The sequence below is a fragment of the Amborella trichopoda genome, chromosome 9, assembly GCF_054954075.1.
Source record: "Amborella trichopoda isolate Santa Cruz 75 chromosome 9, AtrichopodaSantaCruz75HAP2 v2.0, whole genome shotgun sequence".
Taxonomy (NCBI): Eukaryota; Viridiplantae; Streptophyta; class Magnoliopsida; order Amborellales; family Amborellaceae; genus Amborella; species Amborella trichopoda.
The window spans coordinates 25426756-25453872 of record NC_142344.1 but is presented as its reverse complement, the minus strand read 5'-3'; the positions used below and the strand labels follow the sequence as shown (position 1 = coordinate 25453872).

The window sequence follows — 27117 nt, the reverse complement described above, 5'->3', positions numbered from 1 at the left end:
ATTTTTGGGGAACTTTGATTTCCAGTTGTCGATCTGTGATGAAAATCGAACCCTAGGATCATCTTTGTACTCTTGATCCATCCATAGGCAAGTTCCTTTGAATTTTTTTTTTTTAAGAAGAAATTCCTCAATCTTATTTTTGGATTTTCTATTCATTCTCTTTTTTCCTAATTTTTTTTTTTTTTTTTTACATATTTTCAATTCTTATATAAGGTAATAATATATATATATATATATATATATATATATATATATATATATATATATATATATATATATATATATATATATATATATATATTTATTTATTTATTTATTTATTTACTTTCCCTCAATTTTTTGTATTTCTTTTTTTTTTTGGGGCCCTTTTTTGTGCTCAAGCAAAACTTGGGCAAGTGGAGAGTCCACTCAAACTTACCAGAGTTAGTCGGCTCGGTGCAAGGGCCGAGTTCTAAGCCCAAACCAAGTTTTGAAATCGTTCGTAAGTCAATAATGAATTTATGAATCATCCATCATAGATCCATATGTTACTTCATCAACAAATGAAATAATTATGAATTTAGAATAAGAAAACATTGTGTGGAAAATATATTTTCAAGTTTTCACTTATCCACTGGATCTCACTATTTCTATATCTTCAACTTTCATAATCAGGGGCAAAAACATATTTTCAAGTCATCCCATGATTTCCAGCTCAAAAGTTCTATTTTCTGTTAGCAGGATTTGAGATACAATATTAGTTTTTTTAGCATAATGCCAAGGCATTACGCAAATCGTATGCTTTAATAAAAGTAATTGTACAATACATAATTTTCCAAATATCTCTTTTAACATTTAAAATCTTATGAAATATACCTGTTTATACATAATTTTGCAAATATCGCTTTAACATTCAAAATATAACATGTTTACATTAAGGAAAAAGTTTATATAAGTTTGAGGTTCTAAACAATCAAACTAAGGTGCATCTAAAAAATTCACTTGAAGAAGTTGTTTCGATGTCAAAAAAACCCTAAAATCCAATTATCTCAAATTTGAGATATATGGACATAAAACAAAATGGACTTCAAGTCTTGAAAATAGTGCATTTTGTAATGAACTATCTAGATCATCAATTTTTAAGATTCTCAAATGTTCATAGATCTGCTTGATCTACATTATTGTTGAAACTTTAAATTTTATAATTTGATATGAAAATATTTTTTACGCTATCGTAAAGATTTTCGGTACTAAAACTACTATAACTTTTGACACTATAGCCAGCTTGAAAACTGGAAAGAAAAATTCATAGCTAGGTTACCTTATTTATTCGTTGAGAAAGTAAAAGAACGTCTTAAAAATAAAAATGGTGGTATAATAAATTATTCTAAATATACGTTAGGAGAATTATCTGCTGAAATATGTGTTGAAAAATTAGCATTATGCACAGATATGAAACTAAAGAAACAACACAAATTATGACTGGTAGAAAAGAATTCGGTGATTTTTTTGAACAATTTGGTTACCACATAAAAAAAGATAAAATTCGTAAATCTCATAAAAAAATACGTAGATCTAACCAAAAAGAAAAATATCATTCTAAAAAATATAAACATAGAGAAAAAAGAGATAAATTTATCAAACGATTTGCTCCCAAATATTCGCCTCTAAGAAAAAGGGCAAAAGAAAATTACCTGTCTGTTATAAATGTGGTAAAATTGGCCATTATAAAAGCCAATGTAAAGCCAAAAAGAAAATATAAACTCTTATATTAGATGAATCTTTAAGAAATAATCTATTTGACCTAGTACAAATATATAATTCCTCTACTAGTTCTAATACAGATTCTCAATCCAGTAGTGATATGTCATTACTAGGAAATATACAAGATGAAAATCTTATTTGGACGGATATATCAGATGAATCTGATAATGATCTATGCGAACAATGCTCTGGCAAAACTCCAACTTGTTCTGGTAAAATTCCAACTCATAATCTTCATACCCTGACAAAAGAAGATAATTTTATTCTAGATCTAATAGAGAAAATATCTAATCCTGATGACAAAAGGCAGGTTATCACACAATTTATTATTTTAACTAAAGAAAAAGATAAACCAGTTTACGTTGATCAAACCTTCAGATGAATACAACTTCTCTACTGTAATGAAAAGAATCAGTCAACATGAAACTATTCATAAAGAACCCACTATTGCTGAACTCAAAACAAAGGTGAATAATATTAAAATTGAAGTATCCCAATTAAAAAATATAATACAAATTTTAGAATTACAAAATAATACTTCAGATGAAGTAACTGAAAATGATGATATTGAATTTGATAATTTAGTCCATACTTATAATCTTAAAAATAAACCTGAATCTTCAAGCGTCAAAATAAAAGAAGACAATACTACATCCTTAAATTTACTTAATAAAGTGATTACTCAAAAATGGTTTGTATTAGCAAAAATCGTAGTCAATAATGAGTATGACATCCAATCTTTAGCCTTAATAGACTCTGGCGTAGATTTAAACTGTCTCAATGAAGGATTAGTACCTACTAAATATTTTGATAAAACAACTCAAATTTTAAACACTGCTGATGGTAGTAGATTATATATTAAATATAAATTATCAAATACTATGATCTGCAATAATAGACATTGTTTTTCAACCTTTTTTATCATGGTTAAAGGATTAAGCCAAGCTGTTATCCTTGGTGTACCCTTTCTAACTTTACTTTATCCCATGACAATTACTCATACAAGAATAGAAATACAAATAAACAATACTACAATCCAATTTGAATTCTTAGATAAACCTAAAATCAAATAAATAAATACTGTCAAAACAATTATTAAACAAAAGGAACATTTTTTATGTTCTTTACAAACAGAAATCAAACATAAAATAATATGTGAAAAATTACAAACCTCTGAATTAATGCAGAAAATACAGTCCCTAAAGACATTAATTGAAAAGGAAATATGTCATGATTTACCTAATGCATTCTTAAATAGGAAACAACATATTATTAGTTTACCTTATGAGCCTGATTTTGATGAAAAGAAAATACCAACAAAGGCTAGACCAATTCAAATGAACAGTGAATTACTACAAACATGCAAAACTGAAATAGATGACTTAATCCAAAAACAACTAATAAGACCTAGTCAATCTCCTTAGAGTTGCTCAGCGTTTTATGTAAATAAGAATGTTGAAAAAGAAAGAGGAGTTCCTCGACTAGTTATAAATTATAAACCTCTTAATAAAGTTTTACAATGGATTAGATATCCAATTCCTAATAAAAAAGATTTATTAGACAGACTTGTCAATGCAGTCATTTTTTCTAAATTTGATATGAAATCAGGTTTTTGGCAAATACAAATTAAAGAAGAAGATAAATATAAAACAGTATTTAATGTACCATTTGGCCAATTTGAATAGAATGTCATGCCTTTTGGTCTAAAAAATGCTCCATCTGAATTCAAAAAATAATGAATGATGTATTCAATCCTTATCATAAATTTATGATTGTCTACATTAATGATGTCTTAATATTTTCTGATTCTATTGATCAACATTTTAAACATCTTAACACTTTTATTAATACAGTGAAACATGCTGGGTTAGTTGTTTCTGCTAAAAAAATTAATTTATTTCAAACCAAAATCAGATTTTTAAGACATAATATTAACCTAGGCACTATCATTCCCATTGATAGATCTATTTTATTTGCTGATAAATTCCCTGATAAAATCCTAGATAAAACCGAACTTCAAAGATTTTTAGGATGTTTAAATTATATTAGTGATTTCTATAAAAATCTTGCTATTGATGCAAAACCTTTATATGATAGACTCAAAAAGAATCCTCCACCTTGGATGGATCTTCATACTAATGCAGTTCAACGACTCAAACTAAAAGCTAAAGAATTACCTTGTTTAACTTTACCTAACCCTATTGCGTTCAAAATAATTGAATGTGATGCCTCTGAACTCGGTTTAGGAGGAATATTAAAACAACAAATTGATTCTCAAGAACAACTCATTCGCTTTACTTCCAAAGCTTGGAATCCTACTCAAAAGAATTATTCCACTTTAAAAAAAGGATTATTAGCTATTATACATTGAAACGCGCTAAGATCTACCAGTTTAGATTACTACCTTAAAACTTAAAAACATGAATAGAGCATAATTTACCGTAAAAACATAAATAGAGCATAATTGTAGTTACTTAATTGTTGTAAAATTCCTATGTAATAACAGAATAAGAATATTATGAAGACCGCAGAGATTACAGAAATATCTAAGATAATCCAAGAAGTATGGATTGAATTTCTGATTTTAATACTGAATACTAATTTAAATTGCATTAAGAATAAACAGATAGATCATAAAAACTCATAGATCATATAAAAACTCACTGTTTACAAATACAATAACTGGAGAAGAAACTCCATTCGTAAGGACAGTAAGAGGGAAGAGAAGAGATATTACAATCACACATTTAAAAGTACAAAGTAATAGAGGTTACCAACTTTGATTCCATTATACAGGACTGTTATGAAAACTATCTACTGTATGAGAATTTACAGTAGTAAAGAAGGAGAATTGCAAAGAGGAATAAGAGATGGGTGACTCAGAGAGGAGTGATGAAGAAGGTCTTCTCGTATGACTTCCTTGAAATTCGACCTTTGTTGTCTATCTGGGGAAGATGTATTTATAGGCGCAGGTTTGTGTAGATGGTTGCCAAGTGGACGGCTGCAGGCATGCTGCTGTTGCTTATCCTTATCCCAAGGGAGATGGATCATATGGCTGGATAAGGTGATGGTCGATGGAGGCGACTTGTCGGCTGATGGCGCGTGGTGATTGGGCGACGTGGCAGTTGATGGTGTGTGAGGAGCAATAGTGCACTGTGTAAGGGAATATTGTTCACTGTAGTTGGGGTCTCATCAAACACGTGGCAATGGTGCATTATGTAAGGGAATAATATTCACTGTGGTTGGGGTCTCGTTAAACAAAAAGAATTTGCTTTGAGTCATATCGGAATAAAATAAAGATAAGGAATCTACTTTAAGGAGTCATATCAGAATAAAGGATAAGGATAAGATTTGTCAAATGGCCCGAGTCGTCAGTTTTTGGGCCTTTGGCTAAATTCTTCGAGGAGAGGATTACCAGTTTGGACAGTTTCTTCTGATGTTGTAGGCAATGTAGAAGGGTCAGCAAATATTGCAAAAAGTTGTTGTTCTATTTCTTCTAGTGTAGCATGGGGATGAGCTTGTTTTATCTTTTTCATATAAGAAGAAAATGTATTAAGAGTAACAGTATTATTCTCAGTAGTATTATAACAGAACTCCGAGGAAGGAGGAATCCTCTTGAGTGAAAAAGATTGTGGGTCAGTGCTATATATATCCCACCATTTAATTTTTATATTTTTTCCCAGACAGGGAATGTATTCATAAGTATTCGAAGTATTTTCATTAATAGCATACTCCCATTTTACAATCCATGGGATCTGATAAATGGCCATGAAGTACAGATGGTAGTCTAGTTGATCTGAACAAGTATTATAGTCACAGAATTTTGTTGGAAAGCTTGGAAGGAATCAGGTAGTATTTGGGTTGAGGATCCCCAAATAAGGAACCAATGACGGAACCAATTGGGAAATCGTTCAAATATAGCCATTTTAAACTGGATATACCAAGAGTGAGAATTATTTGGATTTTGGTAGAAGAATATTTTATGCCAAGCTTCAAGATATTCAGCATATCTGTAATATTTGTATTGGTATTCTGTATTTAATAATTTTTTTCCCTGAGTGGGGTTATTACCCCAATATTCATATGTCAATAACTTTTTTATTTGTAACTTTGAATAAGCATATAAATTGGTATTACCTTGGAAAAAATGGACAATTGAAACTGATCTGGTTTCCATTAAAACAGACTCATACCATTCTCTAACCTTGATACCATTAAGAGGGCTTAATTGGTTTTGAAGATATAGGGGAGTTAATTTATTTGGGTTGATTTGGACATGTCTATCATCAAGGACTATGTCTGCAATAAAAGCATTGTCAATATACACTGATATGGAAGAAGAGGGTGATTTATGTGGGATTTGGGTTGGAGAGAAAGCAGGACTTTGTGTATTATGCTTTGGACTTTGAATATAATATTCTGGGACATTGGTAGATCGTAGTGGAGACATGGGCTGTATTGGTAAAAAAAGGTTGGCTGAGCACAAGGAGCTCAGATGGATGCATAGAAACTAAGTCCATGGGGGTTTTTTGTTTAGAGTTTTGAGATGTATTAGTATGCATATTCTTATTCCTATAAAAAAGTTGCAAACCGTAATGGAGTGGTTCTTCAGGTGAACGAGGTGGTAAGGTACGGCCCCCCTGCAAAAATTCATGGGTAAGAAAATCAGGGAAAGAGTTAGAGGTACCGTGAAGATGTTCAATGGAAAAGTCAAAAGCAGATAAAATAGCTTGCCAACGAGCAAAAATTTGTTTGGAAAAACTGGTAGATCTTAGCGCGTTTCTTAAACAATCAAAGAAACATATTGTTGTTTTCTCCTTTTTAATAAATTTATTAAACTTTTTATGGAATAATTCTACTAATATAGGTTCGAATGTATCTAATACCATGTACATATACTTGCATTTCTCTCAGATAAATAGTCATTAGTAATATAACTTTTATCTAGTTTTCTTTCTTCTGTATGGGTTAATATTTGAAATTCTGATTTATCAGGCTCATCCTGGGCAGGTTTATATTGAGGAATAATTATATTTTCATATGTTCTCAATAGTCCTTGAATTTGTGGTTCAGGATGTTGGTTGTTTCTAGATGCAGGTCTTTGTGGTCTGTCATATGTTGTGACAGATTTTCTGGATGGTTCTAATTTTAAAGATTCATTTATTGGATTATCATATCTTGACGATACTACTGAATCGTCCTGATAAGAACGACTTAGGTGATTTGGAAATTGTATCTCAATATTTCCATTAATATATTCAACAATCCTGTCAGGAATATTTTGAACTGAAATTTGCGATGGTTGGTTATCATTGTGTATTAACCATGATTCTGGTAGTCTTATGTCAGACCAAGATATTGTTTTTGGAACTATAGTGTTGGATTTTTCTATATTAGTTTGAAATAGTATAGTTTGACCTCTTGTATCTATTTGAAGAACATTAGGACATAGGATTGTCATAATTTTATAATAAATACGATAAATTATTGCAATATTTTGGGATCCTTGCATCATATCAAGTCCTTGTGTTTTAAGATTTAAGGATAAAACATTTAATATATTAGGATCTGTTAAAGACACAGAATAATTAGGGAAACAATTAAAATATATCGGTCCACTCAAAGACTGGATTCCACCATTCCAAGTAATGAATTAGAAAACCTATTATGTCTTGTATCTCTTAGGCATACAAGAACAGAATTGTTAAGACCTAATCTTGTTAATGGTTTAATTGTTATTTGTATTAACCCAATATGTAGATATTTATAATTTTTATTTTATGTACTTGTAATATTTTATTTGATAGAAGTTGAAAGTCTTCCTGGTTACTGGTAACAAACAAGGTCTGTTCTACAGTTTTTATAGCATATCCTATTTTTAAATCGAATGTTCCTTAGATATAGGTACTTTTGGTATATTCCAATTTGTATTTGATTTTCAATATCATTTATAATTACTTCTTCTTTATTCTTAATCCTTAGAGTATTACTAGTTTGTCCAACAGCTTTATCAGGAAGATTTCTAATAAAAATTTTTGCAACTTTTTCATAGGAATAAGAATATGCATACTAATACATCTCAAAACTCTAAACAAAAAGCCCCCATGGACTTAGTTCCTTTGCATCCATCTGAGCTCCCTGTGCTTAGCCAACCTTTTTTACCAATACAGCCCATGTCTCCACTACGAACTACCAATGTCCCAGAATATTATATTCAAAGTCTAAAGCATAATACACCAAGTCTTGCTTTCTCTCCAGCCTAAATCCCACATAAATCACCCTCTTCTTCCAGATCAGTGTATATTGACGATGCTTTGCAAACCGTAAGGGAGTGGTTCTTCAGGTGGAAGACGTAGTAAGGTACGGCCCCCCCTGCAAAAATTCACGGGTAAGAAAATCAGGCAAAGAGTTAGAGGTAACGTGAAGATGTTCAATGAAAAAGTCAAAAACAGATAAAATGGCTTACCAGCGAGCAAAACGTTTTTTGGAAACAAGATTATGAACATCTTTTTACATAATATCTTTTGCAGCTTTACAATCAGTGCGTATTAAAAAATGTTGGTTAAGAATATCACTTTGAAATTTAGTTACACAATGTATAATAGCTAATAATTCTTTTTTGACAGGGGAATAATTCTTTTGAGTAGGATTCCAAGCTTTGGAAGTAAAGCGAATGAGTTGTTCTTGAGAATCAATTTGTTGTTTTAATATTCCTCCTAAACCGAGTTCAGAGGCATCACATTCAATTATTTTGAACACAGTAGGGTTAGGTAAAGTTAAACAAGGTAATTCTTTAGCTTTTAGTTTGAGTCGTTGAACTGCATTAGTATGAAGATCCGTCCAAGGTGGAGGATTCTTATTTAGTCTATCATATAAAGGTTTTGCATCAATAGTAAGATTTTTATAGAAATCACTAATACAATTTAAACATCCTAAAAATCTTTGAAGTTCGGTTTTATCTAGGATTTTATCAAGGAATTTATCAGCAAATAAAATAGATCTATCAATGGGAATGATAGTACCTTGGTTAATATTATGTCTTAAAAATCTGATTTTGGTTTGAAATAAATTAATTTTTTTAGCAGAAACAACTAACCCAGCATGTTTCACTGTATTGATAAAAGTGTTAAGATGTTTAAAATGTTGATCAATAGAATCAGAGAATATTAAGACATCATCATTGTAGACTATCATAAATTTATGATAAGGATTGAATACATCATTCATTATTTTTTGAAATTCAGATGGAACATTTTTTAGACTAAAAAGCATGACATTCCATTCAAATTGGCCAAATGGTACATTAAATGTTGTTTTATATTTATCTTATTCTTTAATTTGTATTTGCCAAAAACATGATTTCATATCAAATTTAGAAAAACTGACTGTATTGACAAGTCTGTTCAATAAATCTTTTTTATTAGGAATTGGATATCTAATCCATTGTAAAACTTTATTAAGAGGTTTATAATTTATAACTAGTCGAGGAACTCCTCTTTCTTTTTCAGCATTCTTATTTACATAAAACGCTGAGCAACTCCAAGGAGATTGACTAGGGCTTATTAGTTGTTTCTAGATTAAGTCATCTATTTCAGTTTTGCATGTTTGTAGTAATTCACTATTTATTTGAATTAGTCTAGCCTTTGTTGGTATTTTCTTTTCATCAAAATGAGGCTCATAAGGTAAACTAATAATATGTTGCTTCCTATTCCAAAATGTATTAGGTAAATCATTACATATTTCTTTTTCAATTAATGTCTTTAGGGACTGTATTTTCTGCATTAATTCAGAGGTTTGTAAGTTTTCACATATTATTTTATGTTTGATTTCTGTTTGTAAAGAACATAAAAAATGTTCCTTTTGTTTAATAATTGTTTTGACAGTATTGATTTTTTTGATTTTAGGTTAATCTAAGAATTCAAATTGGATTGTAGTATTGTTTATTTATGTTTCTATTCCTGTATGAGTAATTATCATGAGATAAAGTAAAGTTAGAAAAGGTACACCAAGGATAACAACTTGACTTAATCCATTAACCATGATAAAAGGCGTTGGAAAACAATGTCCATTATTGCAGATCATAGTATTTGATAATTTATATTTAATATATAATCTACTACCATCAGCAGTGTTTAAATTTGAGTCGTTTTATCAAAATATTTAGTAGGTACTAATCCTTCATTGCGACGGTTTAAATCTGCGCCAGAGTCTATTAAGGCTAAAGATTGGAAGTCATACTCATTATTGACTAAGATTTTGACTAATACAAACCATTTTTGAGTAATCACTTTATTAAGTAAATTTAAGGATGTAGTATTGTCTTCCTTTAGTTTGACTCTTGAAGATTCAGGTTTATTTTTAAGACTATAAGTATGGACTAAATTATCAAATTCAATATCATCATTTTCAGTTACTTCATCTAAAATATTATTTTGTAATTCTAAAATTTGTATTCTATTTTTTAATTGGGATTTAGTAGGTACTAATCCTTCATTGAGACAGTTTAAATCTGCGCCAGAGTCTATTAAGGCTAAAGATTGGAAGTCATACTCATTATTGACTACGATTTTGACTAATACAAACCATTTTTTAGTAATCACTTTATTAAGTAAATTTAAGGATGTAGTATTGCCTTCCTTTATTTTGACTCTTGAAGATTCAGGTTTATTTTTAAGATTATAAGTATGAACTAAATTATCAAATTCAATATCATCATTTTCAGTTACTTCATCTGAAGTATTATTTAGTAATTCTAAAATTTGTACCCTATTTTTTAATTGGGATACTTCAATTTTAATATTATTCACCTCTGTTTTGAGTTCAGCAATAGTGGGTTCTTTATGAATAGCTTCATGTTGACTGATTCTTTTCATTATAGGAGAGAAGTTGTATTCACCTGAAGGTTTGATCAACGTAAACTAGTTTATCTTTTTCTTTAGTTAAATTAATAAATTGTGTGATAACCTGCCTTTTGTCATCAGGATTAGATATTTTCTCTATCAGATCTAGAATAAAATTATCTTCTTTTGTCAGGGTATGAAGATTGTGTTGGAATTTTACCAGAACAAGTTGGAGTTTTGCCAGAGCATTGTTCGCATAGATCATTATCAGATTCATCTGATGTATCTGCCCAAATAAGATTTTCATCTTGTATATTTCCTAGTAATGACATATCACTACTGGATTGAGAATCTGTATCAGAACTAGTAGAGGAATTATATATTTGTAATAGGTCAAATAGATTATTTCTTAAACATTCATCTAATATAAGAGTTTCGATTTTCTTTTTGGCTTTACATTGGCTTTTATAATGGCCAATTTTACCACATTTATAACAGACAGGTAATTTTCTTTTGCCTTTTTTCTTAGAAGCAGAATATTTGGGAGCAAATCGTTTGATAAATTTATCTCTTTTTTCTCTATGTTTATATTTCTTAGAATGATATTTTTCTTTTTGGTTAGATCTATGTATTTTTTTATGAGATTTATGAATTTTACTTTTTCTATATGGTAACCAAATTGTTCACAAAAATCACCTAATTCTTTTCTACCAGCCATCTTTTGTTTATCAAGTTGTTTTTTTAGTTTCATATCTTGCATAATGCTAGTCCTTCAGTACATATTTCAGCAGATACTTCTCCTAACGTATATTTAGAATAATTTATTAAACCACCATTTTTATTTTTAAGACGTTCTTTTACTTTCTCAGCGAATAAATAAGGTAACCCAGCTATGAATTTTTCTTTCCAGTGTTCAAGCTGGCTATCTTCTCTTAGTAATAAACGGGAAAAGAATACATCTTTATACCATTTGTAATGGGATAGAGTCGGACATCTTAAATTAGATAAAAGATCTTTGGATCTAGATGCTAAGACAGCTGTATTTTCTATAAAATAAAGAGTAAGAGTATAGATTAGTGTATTTACTGCATCACTCTCTGTATAAAGGACATCTTGGTTTTGTTCATTTTGGCAGTCCATTGTCTTGTATTATTTAATATTTATTTTTTAATAGATTCTGGAAGATGGAAATCCCACCATCCACGTAACCATCCTGTAAAACCACAGATTATAGCTTTTGTTATTTCTTGATCATGGGTTTCTACCATTTTGCATGCAGATGCATACATAGTCATATGTCTAATGGTATCTAAGATTTGATGTTCAGATATTCCATCTATATTCCAGTTTACTAAAGTTCATCCCGAATAGGAAGAAGTATTGGATATGAAAGCTTCCTCAAATTGGATGTCAACAGGTATTGGTCTTCTATGATATGGTAAAGCTGTTGCGAGTTTCCAATATTTGGAATATACAATTCTTTTGATTTCATCTATAGGTGAACTAGATGTTAGAGACTGATTAAATGCTTGTTCTCTATTTTCAATTGTATCATCCATCGATTCATCAAATTCTTCCTGAAGCATTAAGGTTTCATGTTCAGGAACCTTTTCTTTGGCTTTATTTGTAATATCAAGTTTCGATAATTTTGATATTAATTGATCCATTAATGTTTTATTATCATCTCCGATAAGAAATTTGTCTTTATTTAGCTCAGGAGGAGGTTTAAATAGTAACTGTTTTGGTACAGGAATGGATGGAGTTAGAGATAAAAGATTTTCAATTCGTACTGTTTGTTTGCTTATTGTTTGTTGGTATAGATTCGTATAATTATTTTGTTCAATTATATGAAGAAGTAAGTCAAATCTTGTGACATCTGAAGTAGTTAATTTATATGGGGTTGCTGTTGTTTCATATACAACTATTTGAGTAGAAGTACTTGATTCCCCTGTATCTTTTTCGGGGAGTTGTTTACTAACCCTTTTAATGGTTAGACTTTGTTCTGGAGGATGCATACAAGTGATTTCTTTGCCACTAGTAGTATTGAATTTTGTGAATTGAGATTCAAGAGTATTGACTTCAAAGTCAGGTATTTCAATATTTTCATCACTGCATATATTTCTTAACCAATCAAAGAAACATATTGTTGTTTTCTCCTTTTTAATAAATTTATTAAACTTTTTATGGAATAATTCTACTAATCTAGGTTCGAATGTATTTAGATACCATGTACGTATACTTGCATTTCTCTCAAATAAATAGTCATTAGTAATATGACTTTTATCTAGTTTTCTTTCTTCTGTATGGGTTAATATTTGAAATTCTGATTTATCAGGTTCATCCTGGGCAGGTTTATATTGAGGAATAGTTATGTTTTCAGATGTTCTCAATAGTCCTTGAATTTGTGGTTCAGGATGTTGGCTGTATCTAGATGCAGGTCTTTGTGGTCTGTCATATGTTGTGAAAGATTTTCTGGATGGTTCTAATTTTAAAGATTTATTTATTAGATTATCATATCTTGACGGTACTACTGAATCATCCTGATAAGAACGACTTAGGTGATTTGGAAATTGTATCTCGATATTTTCATTAATATGTTCAACAATCTTGTCAGGAATGTTTTGAACTGGAATTTGGGATGGTTGGTTATCATTATGTATTAACCATGATTCTGGTAGTCTTATGTCAGACCAAGATATTGTTTTTGGAACTATAGTGTTGGATTTTTCTATATTAGTTTGGAATAGTATAGTTTGACCTCTTGTATCTATTTGAAGAACATTAGGACATAGGGTTGTCATAACTTTATAATAAATACGATAAATTATTGCAATATTTTGGGATCCTTGCATCATATCAAATCCTTGTGTTTTAAGATTTAAGGATAAAACATTTAATATATTAGGATCTGTTAAAGACACAGAATAATTAAGGAAACAATTAAAATATATTGGTCCACTACAAAGACTAGATTCCATCATTCCAAGTATGAATCAGAAAACATATTATGTCTTGTATCTTTTAGACATACAAGAACAAAATTGTTAAGACCTAATCTTGTTAATAGTTTAATTGCTATTTGTATTAACCCAATATGTAGATATTTATAATTTTTATTTTTATGTGCTTGTAATATTTTATTTGATAGAAGTTGAAAGTCTTCCTGGTTACTGGTAACAGACAAGGTCTGATCTACAGTTTTTATAGCATATCCTATTTTTAAATCGAATGTTCCTTTTTATATACATTAGACATAGGTACTTTTGGTATATTCCAATTTTGTATTTGATTTTCAATATCATTTATAACTACTTATTCTTTATTCTTAATCCTTAGAGTATTACTAGTTTGTCCAACAGCTTTATCAGTAATATTTCTAATAAAATTTTCCATTATTAAGTTGCGGATGAGTGTTATCTAGACAGTCCTCCTTGACTACCTCTTATGTCTGTTTCGACCTCAGCGGCTCTCTTGGCCTTAATAGTCTTTAGACTGGATGTCTGAGCGTCTCTAACATCAACTCTCGGACCAACTTTCTTTAATGGATAATTTTCTTAGATTTCCTATGATGAAGTTGTTTTTCAGACTAGTGATCCTCTAATCAGATAGGAACAGTGAACAAGTGTGAACTGGTATGGCTCTGATACCATAAACGCGCCAAGATCTACCAGTTTAGATTACTACCTTAAAACTTAAAAACATGAATAGAGCATAATTTACCGTATTATTTCTTAAAGATTCATCTAATATAAGAGTTTCGATTTTTTTTTTGACTTTACATTGGCTTTTATAATGGCCAATTTTACCACATTTATAACAGACAGGTAATTTTCTTTTGCCCTTTTTCTTAGAGGCAGAATATTTGGGAGCAAATCGTTTGATAAATTTATCTCTTTTTTCTCTTTGTTTATATTTCTTATAATGATATTTTTCTTTTTGGTTGGATCTATGTATTTTTTTATGTATATATATATATATATATAACAATGATTCAATGTAACGGTTATATTATAGTATAATGCAACGATACTTCTAGAAAACCATGTTTGTGGTTTTTGTATGACCCCAAATTTTGCACACACACTCTCTTCATCTCAATCATCAATCCTAAAAAAAAAAGTTCAATTTGAACCCTAGATATGGTCAAAATGAGTCTCTCAAAAAATGAATCTAAACCATTCATTTTGAGAATTTCATGATCTTAGCCTTTACAAACTCAAAATCATTTTTTTCATTTTTAACATTATTCATCTAATGATAGTAAAGCCATCCAAAAAAATTGCAAATGAAAAATCCTTCTAAGGCTTAGATCTAAGCATCTCACCAAAATGAACGGCCTATGTTAATTGGGCTAAAAAATTACTTTCTAGGTTGTGTTTTCAATTTTTTCTTTTTCTGTAATTGTTCATTAGAATGAAAAGAGTGTATATTTCAAAATTTGGCTCAAGCAAATGGCCATAAGATGGTTTTTTAAGGTTATTACATCATATTGCTATACAACGGTTGCATGAAATCATTGCCCATAGATATAGATTTATATATATATATATATATATAGGGTTTTGTTAGGCTACACGACTTGGTAGCGTAGACCCTTAAACTGTTCAACATTTTTTTACACTAAAATGCCCTTGAATTGTAATACAAAATTTTTCAATTAAGGGCATTTTTTGTTATTTAGAATGGATATTTTTATAAGAAAATAGTGGCATTATATTAGTAATTAAAAATAATTAATTCATCATGTGGGTGATGTCATATACCATATTAGTGATGGTATTGTCCACTATTGTTAATAAATGTTTTTGTTTCTATTAGGATTTTCTAGTTTACCATTGACCAATGACTTAAAATACCCCTAAACAAAAAGTTACCATACTATTGGATAAGGGTATCTAAATGTCTAAAAGTATTGAGCACTTTAAGAGTCTACACCATAAGTGGTGTAGCCTAATATATATATATATATATATATATATATATATATATATATATATATATATATATATATATATATATATATATTGAAAATAGACATTCCAAATAATGTGTTGCAAGATGCACTATTTTTAATACTAGAAATCTATATATATATATATATATATATATATATTGAAAATAGACATTCCAAATAATGTGTTGCAAGATGCACTATTTTTAAGACTAGAAATCTATTTTTCTCTCGATATTTCCATTCAATGTTTTCCAACATCGAAACAATCTTTTTCAAGGGATTTTAGAGGTGCACCTTCATTATACATTTTATGGTGTCAAGCTTACATAAAACTTTTTCCATACAAAAAGTTACACAAAATAAATATAATAATCTACTCAAATGCCTAACATATTTTGTCCTCCAATATAATAACCAAGCTTTCGAGTTTGCTAAATAACTTTTTCTTATGGTTTTTGAATTTAACCTCACAAATTAGTTAGAATTTGTATAAAGATATGTTTGATGGGCTTTTAATAATAATAAAAAATTAAATTTAACCACAATAGATGTATATTATTCCTAAGCCTTGTCATATTAAGAGCTTGCGATTCCAAATCAAGAGTCAAAGGCACATGAATGATTTGGCAAGTTCATATGCCCTATACACTTATAAATTTAAACTATATGTTAGTGGGATTAATTTTTTGCATCATAATTTGCTAAACTAAACACTGTAGGTGCAAAAAGTAAAAACAATAGTCATGATTTTTGGGATGAACAATTCACCCCACAGATCCATGTTCTGAAAGCTGCCACTATTCATGTCACCATGAAACTCGTGATTAATTGCAACCTTATCTATCCTATAACTTGTGCAGCCTATAAATATATTATACAACAAAACCAAAAGATAGAAAGTATTCAACTTTGTACTACTTTACTATATAGACTATTGAACTTGTGAGCGTGTAACTACTTGAACACACATAGAGAAAGAGTACCCTTTTCAAGAGAATTCAAATCAACTTTTGACTTCTATAGAGGGTCAACAGTCAAAGAATGAACTACAAAAAAGGACATGTAACTGATTTTGGAAACTTTTTTATGCAGAAGCTTGAAAGAGACAGCCTATATAAGATTTTTAAAAGATACATAAATTATTTATAAGCAGCTAATCTTTCCTTCTGCATTTTGAATTTTTTAAATATTTACTCAAATAGTAATTGATTCCTAAGCATAGAGAGAAAGATTCCAATACATGAATGGAAACATAATAACGTCTATCAGAGAGAGACCCTTAAATGAAGGAGTATGGGTTTAGAGAGCCAGAAAGTTAGAAAGTTTATCTCTCTCTATCTTACTCCCTATATCTTCCTACATAATTCCTAAAATATCTCCCTAATCTCAAAGAATTCCTACAATCTCTAACCTAAAATATTTCTAAGAATCCCTGTCTAAATCTAAAACATCTCATAAAATGTAGGAAGAGATATCAGCATATGCCAATCTAGTTCTTAGTTTACTAATATTTTATGTGTAGAAGCTAAAAAAAAAAAAAGGAAATGGATGCTTCATAAACTAGCTTTTTTTTTAAGGGAAAATTGTATAAAACCCCAAAAAAATAGATTTTTTTTGACACTGTACCCTACCCTACTTTTTCTTAGCATATTTTTCTCAAAAATCAATTTTTATAGCAAATACCCCCCAATACAAAAAGTTCATATTTTTTTACAAAAAACCCTTCCCGTACATAACAAATCATTTTCATATCCCAATAAAAGGAAACGCCGGACTGCGGTTGTATATTGCCAGACCCATCCATTCTTCCGGACTAGAACTGTACACTGCCGGGCCACCTATTCTAGACACAATTTTCAATTTTGCCGAACCGCTCATTAATCCATAAGCAAATGCCGGATCGCCTCGTCCAAACTCCGGACCGCCATGATGAAGTGCTAGACCACCGTGGTGAAGTGCCGGACCGTCCCAAATCAGTGACTTAAGCGCTGGACCGCCTCTTCCAAACATCGAACCACCATGGTCAACGTATGAGGTAAGGGTGGGGTATTTTAGTCTCTTTTTCTTTTCTTTTTTGAGTTGGGGTTATTTGCTAGGAAATATGGTTTTGGAGAAAAAGTTGCTAGAAAAAAATGGGTTGGGGGTAAATTGCCTAGAAAGTCTGTTTTTGGGGGTTTTATGCAATTTTCCCTTCTTTTTATGCCAAGGATATCAACAATTGAGGCTAATTTTCTTCTTAGGCAATAAATTGAAAAGTTTAAGCATAAGAAGAAAGATCTCTCATAATCTTTATTGATTCAGAGAAAGCATATGATAGGATACCTAAAGAGTTAATTAGGTGGGTGCTAGAAAAGAAAGGAATATCTAGAGGATATATTGACATCATCATCATCATAACCTTTTTATCAACTATTTGGAATTAGCTAGAGGATATATTGACATGGTAAGAGATATATATATGAAGGAGTTCTAACTAATGTGAGGACAACTAGTAGATAGACAAGTGAATTTTCATGACAATAGGTTAACATTAAGGGTCAACATTGAGCCCATATCTCTTTATTTTGATTATGGACGAGTTACCTAGGCATCTACAAGATGAAATACCCGGTGTTGTTTTCCGTATATGACAGTTTTAATTGATGACATCAGAGAGGGCATCAATGCACGGAGAGATGTTTTGGAATCTAAAGATTTTAAAATTCACCAGACTAAGATAAAATTTATTGAATGCAAGTTTAATAATAATAAAAATAGGAACGAGGTAGTAGTTAAGATTGATAACCAAGAAGCACCTAAAAGTTATTATTTTCTATATTTGGGGTTGATAACCTATGAAAATGGAGAGGATGAGGAAAATGACATACATAGAATTAAAGATGTGCGGACTAAGTGGAGATCTCCTTCTAGAGTTTTGTGTGATCGCCTCATACCAATAAAACTGAAGGGAAAGCTCTATAAGACAACTTTAAGACCACATATGTTTTATGGAGCACAATGTTGACAGGTAAAGAAACAACATATCCGTAGAATAGGTGTAGCTCAAACGAAGATGTTGAGGTGGATGAGTGACAAGACAAAAAATGATATAATTCAAGATGAATATATTTAAGGGAACTTATGGTATGAGTGACAAGATGAGCGAAATTAGATTTAAGTGGGCTGGCCATTTGCAATATGAACCTAGTACAACACCGGTGAGGAAAGGTGATCGGGTTCAAGTGGAAGGCTCTAAAAGGAAAAGAAAAAGATCTAAAATGGCATAGATGGAAGTAGTGACAAGAGATATAATGACTTATGATCTAACTGAAAGTATGACCCTTGATATAGCAGAATGACAACATATGATTCGTATAGCCAACTTCAAATAGTTAAGATAAAGTTTGAATGATGATGATGATTCTCTAAATCATTTTATTTAAAGTTCATGTACCTTACAACTACTTTAAAAGTAGCGTCCGCCCTCATTCTTGCAATGTGTCCACTACTTTAACTTGTAAGCCTACAACTATTCGAAACGACAAAAAAAAAAGTACTGTTTTTTCAAGAGAATTAAATCAATTTTTTTCTCGAAGGAGCTACAAAAAGATTAGCCCCAACATAGCTAATTTTGGAAACTTTTATATGCATGAACTTGAGAGAGAGAGGGAGGGACTCCCATAAACATAGCTGATATAGCTAATTTTGGAAACTTTTATATGCATGAACTTGAGAGAGAGAGGGAGGGACTCCCATAAACATAGCTGATTAATAAGCGTTTTATAAGCATCTCTTATTTCCTTCTCCATGTTAAATTTTCAAAATATTTATTTCTACGAGATTCATAAGCAAAGAGGGAGGAACTCCCATACATGAATCTCTACATATATATTAAAATGTCCATAAAAAAAAATAAAAATAAAAATAAAAAATAAAAATAAAAAATAAAAAAGAAAAAAACTTAGGTGCCGTTGGATTTGTGGCAAAAGATTGCCTAGAAAAATCAATTTCCTTTGAAATGTATTTCAAGAAAAGTATTTTCTATAAAATAGATTTTGGCTATTTTGAGATAATTACTCTTTGAAAAATTTGAAGCAGTTTTTCTCCCTAAAATATGATGTACTTTCTCTTTAAAACTAAGAGAGTTTCTCACTCTAAAATTTTTCAAATACACTCTCTCCAAACTTAAAATTTGAGATCGTTTCTCTTTAAATATTTTGCAATAGTTTCTCTCTAAAAAATTTGATATAGTTTCTCTCTATAAGATTTAAAATTTGAGATAGTTTCTCTCTTTAAATATTTTGCAATAGTTTCTCTCTCTAAATATTTCAAGTACTTTCTTTTTCTAAAATTTAAAATTTGAGATAGTTTCTTTCTTTAAACATTTTGAAATAATTTATCTCAATAGAACTTAAAATTTGAGATAGTATCTTTCTGAAAATTTTGAGATAGTTTCTCTCCATAAATATTTTCATGTCTTTTCTCTCTCTAAAACTTAAAATTTGAGATAAGATAATTTATCTCTCTAAAACTTAAAAATTGCGATAGTTTCTCTCTTTAAAAATTTTGATATAGTTTCTTTCTTTAAAAAAAAATTAAGTACTCTCTCTTTCTTTAAAACTTAAATACGATAGTTTCTCTCTCTAAGACATAAAATTTGAGATAGCTTTTCTCTAAAAATTTTGAGATAGTTTTTTCTCTACAAAATTTCACGTACTTTCTCACTATAAAACTTGAAAATTAGAGATAATTTCTCTATCTATAATTTTCAAGTACTCTCTTTATAAAATTTACAATTTGAGATAATTTATCTCTCTAAAGATTTTGTCATAGTTTCTCTCATTAAAACTTAAAATTTGAGATAGTTGCTCTCTCAATAAATTTTCAAGTATTTTTTCTCTAAAATTTTTGAGATATGTTCTCTCTCTAAAACTTTTAAGTACTTCTTTATCTAAAATTTGATATAATTTCTTTAAAATTTTAAAATATTTTCTCTCTCTAAAACTTAAATTTATAAAAACTTTGAGATAATTTCTCTCAAAATTTTCAGGTATTTTCTCTATAAAATTTAAGAAAGTTTCTCTTTCTAAAAAATTTGAGATAGTTTCTCTCTCTAAAACATTTTTAGATACTTGTCCCTCTAAAATTTGATATAATTTCTCTCTAAAATTTTAAGATATTTTTCTCTCTCTAAAACTTAAATTTTGAAATAGTCTCTCTATAAAAACTTTGAGAAAATTTCGCTCTAAAAATTTTGAATAGCTTCCTTTTTCTAAAATTAGAAATAGTTTCTCTAAAATTTTAAGATTCTTTCTCTCTAAAATGTAAAATTTGAGATAGTTTCTCTCTCTAATTCGTATGGGTGTTTTCGTGGAATTAATTGTACTTTGTAAAGTGGACATCTATTTAACAGGCAAATCTGGCTAGAAATGAATTTTGGAGGGTCAAGACAATGATACATATTTCTTTATTTTTTTCCCTAAAATAGTTTTGCTTAAAATGAAAAAAACAATTGCTGACGGAAATACTTTTCAATCCCAAAATTTCAATTCAGATGTCAAAAATGTGTCATCTACACTGAAAAACATTTCTAGAAATATATTTACAAGTATCCAAACGACCCCTTAATGGCAAATTACATATGTTTAGAGATAAAGTAATCAAATTAAAATGTTTATTATCTCTTCCTACACAATTCATAAAAATCTCTCTAATCTAAAAGAATTTAACATCTCTAACCTAAAAGATTTTCAAGAATGTATCTCTAGCCTAAAAATATCTCACTCTAAATGTAAGAAGAGATATTGGCAACGCCAACCGAACTCTTGGCTTAAGAATCTTTTATGGGTAGAAGTCAAAAAGAAAATACGAAAGCAAGATACCGTGAACTAATTTATTTAAAAATCATGCGCCCTACAACCACTCTAAAAATTTCCCTTTTATTTTAAAAAATAATAACAATTTCAATTACATATCTAACCCATCCAAAAATTCAACAGACACTATTCAATCTTAGGACCTTAATTTTTTGAAGCACATACAAATGTATTTAAGATTCTTCGCTTAGGAAGTTGAAGAGGTCATATCCCCAATTTTTAAAAACCTAAAAATGCTCTTAGATCGGGTTCTACCCAAATGAACATAACATACTCCCACGACAGCACGGATTCCACTATAACTGTGAAGGTAAATTTTAAAGGCAAGCATAACAAGGAGATTATAATCATTCTTGTCTATCAAATTTCAAATCAGATGATTGTAAGTGATCATTGACTAGACTCAAAATTCAAAAAAAAAAATTTAAACTTCATGACATATCCCAAGCCACCCAATTTGATGTCTAATGACTCGAAGTATTATCAAATTTGAACATTGGCTTATAAACATGTAGACAGTCTATACATGCTAAAGTTCATAACCATCCGAGTTTAAAGGCAACCAATCCAAGACAGATACACGTTAAAATCTATAGGCATCCTGAACGAAAAAACGGACAACGGACACTTCCTAAAGGCTCGTTTGGATCCTAAGGTAAACACGGTTTTGTAAACCCATGTTATTAAGAAAAAAAAGCTCGTTTGGCAATTTTTTAGCCATGCGTATGAAGAAACGGGCGTTACGCAAAACACAGTTTTGTTTATCCGCCCCATCTCTTTCGCGAATGGCAGCGAGAAATTTGGTGTATAGTCATGCCTGAGAGACTCAAGTGCATACCCTGAGAAACATAACCTGCACACTTCTCTATTTATAACACAAAACTGAGAAACATAACCTGCTATTTATAACAGACAACTGTACGAGTACTCATTTTGAGTGAGGAACTCAGAAAAAAAGGGCGATCTAACAGCTAACCGCATAATTAAATCGGCCGGTTCCAGTTTCAGCCATGATGGATTGGTATTTTAAAAATAAAAATTCAAATAAATATACATATAATCTCAAAAATAAAGAATTTGATTTGTAATACATTTTTTAATATTTTTTACATTATGGTAAAAATTTAAAAATGTTTTGATCATTAATGCTCACTTTTAAAATCCATTTTTTTCATCAATTTTCAACTTCATTTGAATGCGTTTTGTTTTAATTATTATTTATGTGCTTTTCATATTTTAGTAGATCTTTTTTTTGCATCATTTTTATTTTTTTCAATAATATTTTTGGCCATCAAAGATTTACCCGGTTAGAACAGTTGAATCGACCGGTTTACTAGTTATACCGGTAACCGCTTCTGGCCTATGTCGCTTAAATTAGGGGCCGTTTGGGTAAATGAAAATGGCCCTATGTCACTTAAATTAGGGGCCGTTTGGGTGAATGAAAATGGAAACATTATATAGTAAAAAAATGGAAATAAATTATACAATATTTCCTCAAAATAAGTGACATCTATTAAATTGGTTATGAAATCCACTTATCTCTAAACTCTACTTGTAAGTGTTTGCCGCGCACATCCATTTCTCTATTCTATACGTACATCCATTTATGTATCCCATCCAACTTTGCTTCAGCAAATCCATTCACATCCATTTTTACATTCCTCTGTCCCGTATCCCTTTACACATCCATTCACATCCATTTTTACATTCTTCTATCGCCTATGCCTCCGCACATCCATTCACATCCATTTTTACATCCCTCTATCCCCTCCACTTATACGTGACTTATAAGTGTTTGGTTGCGCACATCCACTTATACGTGACTTGTGTTTGGTTGCGCACATCCACTTATAAGTGTTTGGTTGTACATGTCCATTTCTATAAGTGTTTGGTTGTGCATGTCCATTTTTATACTCTTTGGCTGCGCACATCCATTTCTACATTCTATGTCACTACACTCTATGCCACTATGTGTACATCCATTTCTACATCCCTCTATTTCTACACTCTTTGGCTACACATATCCATTTTCTACATATTTTGACTGCGCACATCCATTTCTACTTTCTATGCCACTAAGCGCACATCCATTTCTACACCCTATGCGCACATCTATTTTTACATTCCTCTCCTTTGCCTCCGCATATCCATTCACATCCATTTTTACATCCCTCTATCCCTCAAGTTTGGCTGTGCATATCCATTTCTACGCTCTATACCACTATACGCACGATCCATTTCTACATCTCTCTATCCATTTCTAGATTTCTAGACTCTATGCGTATATCCATTTCCACATCCCTTTATCCATTTCCACATCCCTCGATCTATTTCTAGATCAATTTCTAAACTCTATGCGCACATCTATTTCTACATCCTTCTATCTATTTCCCTCCACCTATAAGTGTTTGCCTTTGCGTGTCCACATCTATTTCTACATCCCACTCTCTATTTCCCTCGACTTACAAGTGTTTTGCCTTTGCGTGCCCGTATCCTCTATTTCTGCATCCCTCAATCTATTTCCCTCCACTTACCAGTGTTGTGTATCTTGCCTTTGCGTGCCCGTATCCTCTATTTCTACATCCCTCTATCTATTTCCCTCTACTTAGAAGTGTTTTGCCTTTGCGTGCCCGCATCCAGTTTTACATCCCTCATATCCATTTCTATATTCCTCTGTCCATTTCTACACCCATCCATTTCTACATACATCTATTGTACATCCATTTCTACCTTTATATGCACATCCATTTCTACGTCCCCCTATCCCCTCCACTTATAAGTGATTACTTGATATATCCATTTCTATCCCTCTATCCCCTCCACTTATAAGTGATTACTTGACATATCCATTTCTACCCTCTCTATGCACATCCATTTCTATATCGATAAGTGTGCGCACATCCATTTCTACCTTCGCTACGCATATCCATTTCTATATCGATAAGTGTGCATATATCCATTTCTACATCTCTCTATACGTTTGCTTTGACACATCCATTTCTCTATTCTCTAAACCTATAAGTATTTGCCTGCGTATATCCATTTTTACCTCCCTCTATTCCCAATTTGGGTTTCTCTTGTATACATGCATTTCTACTTACATCCCTCTATCCCCAATTTTCTATATTCTCTCTAAACTCCATTGTATACCTCCATTTTGATAATATCCATTTCTACATCCCTGTATCATAATTGGGTTGTAACCCTCATTTCTATACTCTCTGATCACATTCATTTCTACTTCCTTCTATCCTCGATAACCCTCAGAACGCATTACCTGTATTTTTTGGGATTAGGGGTTTAGATACATTTGGTTTACTACGGGCATTCATTTCTACTTTCTTTCTAAATTCCAGTATTTTTTGGGATTAGGGGTTTAGATACATTTGGTTTACTACGGGCATCCATTTCTACTTTCTTTCTAAATTCCAATGTTCACATCCATTTCTACACTATACGTCTTGCTTTCTACACTATCTGCTTACCTCTATTTCTACGTCTATCTATTCCCTTGATTTAGATACGTTTGGTTTTGACATCTATTTCTACTTTCTCTTTAAACTCTAATGTGCACATCCATTTTCTACTCTCTCTTTAAACTCTAGTGTGTACGTCCATTTCTACATTCTCTGCGCATATCCATTTCTACATCCTTTATCCCTTTATCCCAATTTGAGTTGTAGCCCGAAACACATCCATTTCTACATCTCTCCATCTCTGAGCATATCCATTTCTACATCCCTCTATTTCTACATCGCTCTATGCCAATTTGAGTTGTAACCCGAAACCCATCTATTTCTTCACCTCTCTATCCCAATTTATAGAGATAAAGAAGTGATAAATTATTTACAATCTGGATTTTTTGGGATTAAGGTTTAGAGGAAGTGATAATTATTTACAATATATTAGGTCTATTTATTTTTTTCACATTCGCCTCCAATATCTCAATCTAAGTTTTAAAATATTTTACCATTTCACAATAAATGTTTTTTTAAATACATCATCATCTACTATTTAAACTACAAATTAACAATATTTAATTTTGTTTTAAAATACATCACTCAATGTTCATAACCAATATTAATTCACACTATTAAGTTAGACCATTATCTTTTGTGAATGGAAATCACAATCATTCTCAAATATTAGATGTCAAATTGGATGGCTTGAGGTGAGTTTTTTTTTTGATCTTTTGTATTTATTCAATGACACTAGAACAACCACCCATTTTAAAATTTAAAAGACAATAATGATTGTACGTACAAAAGATAAATGGCCTTTTTGTAAACAATTCCATATTAAATCGCTATATCCAATAAAAGCAATATAAGAACAAATTTAAGTTAGTATAGACGATTTTATATTAAACCGCGTAATCTAACTGCAATGTATTTCCCATGTTGCATCTAAATACTACCCAAACAATAACAATCCATTTGCATGTAATGTATTGCTCAGTAATGTATTACACCAGTAATATATTTCACCAACAATATATTTTCAAGTATCCAAACAACCTTTTAAGGAACTGACAATATATTTCTAAGTATCCAAACGACCCCTTAGGGAAGAGCCATAAAATTTCATAAAAATAGGGAGAGATGGTAAAAAAAAAAATTAGAGAGAGAAATACCAAAAAAAATTAGTGAGAAAAACTATCTCAAAATTTCAAGTTCTAGGGAAAGAACGTATCTTAAAATTTTAGAGATAAAAACTATATCAAATTTTAGAGAGACTCTAAAATTTTAAGGAGAAAAAGTATCTCAAAATATTTAGAGAGAGAAACAATCTTAAATTTCAAGTTTTAGAGAGAAAAAGTATCTTAAAATTTTAAATTCCAAGTTTTAGAGAGAGAAAATATCTTAAAATTTTAGAGAGATAAAATACCTAAATTTTTAAAGAGAGAAACCATCTCAAATTTTTAAAAGAAAATTATCTCAAATTTTTTAAAAGAAAATTATCTCAAATTTTATGCTTTAAAGAGATAAAGTATCTTAAATTTTTGAGAAAGAAATTATATCAAATTTTAGAGACAGAAACTACCTAAATGTTTTTAGAGATAAACTATCTTAAAAATTTTAGAAAGAAAAACTATCTCAAATTTTAAGTTTTAAAAAGAAACTACATCAAAATTTAGAGAGAGAAACTACTTATAACTTTTTAGAGAGAGAACTATCTCAAAAATTTTAGAGAGAAATTATACCAAATTTCTAGTTTTAGAGAAAAAGCATCTTCAAATTTTAGAGAGTGAAACTATATCAAATTTTAGAGAGAGAAATTACCTAAAAAAATTTCTATATCAAATTTAAAGTTTTAGATAGTTTTTCTCTCTAAAAATGTTGTGATAGTTTCTCTCTAAAAACTTTTTAAGTAGTTTCTCTATCTAAAATTTGATATAGTTTCTCTCTTTAAAATTTTGGTAAAACTTTTTACAATGAGAAAAAAAATTATATGTATTTATTGCACACCAAATATGTATAACGTAATTTTCACATGAAAATATTTTGTACGAAAATTATTTCATACCTAACCAAATGTGTCTTAAATGGTGCAAACCCCAAATAGACGATCCAAAGGAGGGATTTGCATAACCTGGGTATTATCTACGAACTATCCAAACAATTATTTCTTAATAACCAGGTTTTGACATAACCAGGGTTTGCATAACCATGTTATGATCCAAAAGTTTTGTTTACCCTAGGATCCAAACGAGCCCCAGGCATTT

At 30.3% G+C, this 27117-nt stretch overlaps 1 protein-coding gene across 5 annotated transcripts in view; it reads right to left on the bottom strand.

The window, feature by feature from the left end:
* Positions 1–7762: 7762 nt before the first annotated feature.
* Positions 7763–27117, bottom strand: part of LOC18436505 (heterogeneous nuclear ribonucleoprotein Q) — a 45538-nt gene continuing 26183 nt past the window's right edge. For all 5 annotated transcript variants that reach the window (XR_016040524.1, XM_020668606.2, XM_088846463.1 and 2 more), the window contains exon 10: positions 7763–8115. The gene's annotated coding sequence lies outside the window, so the exon portion shown is untranslated. The remainder of the gene's footprint in view (positions 8116–27117) is intronic.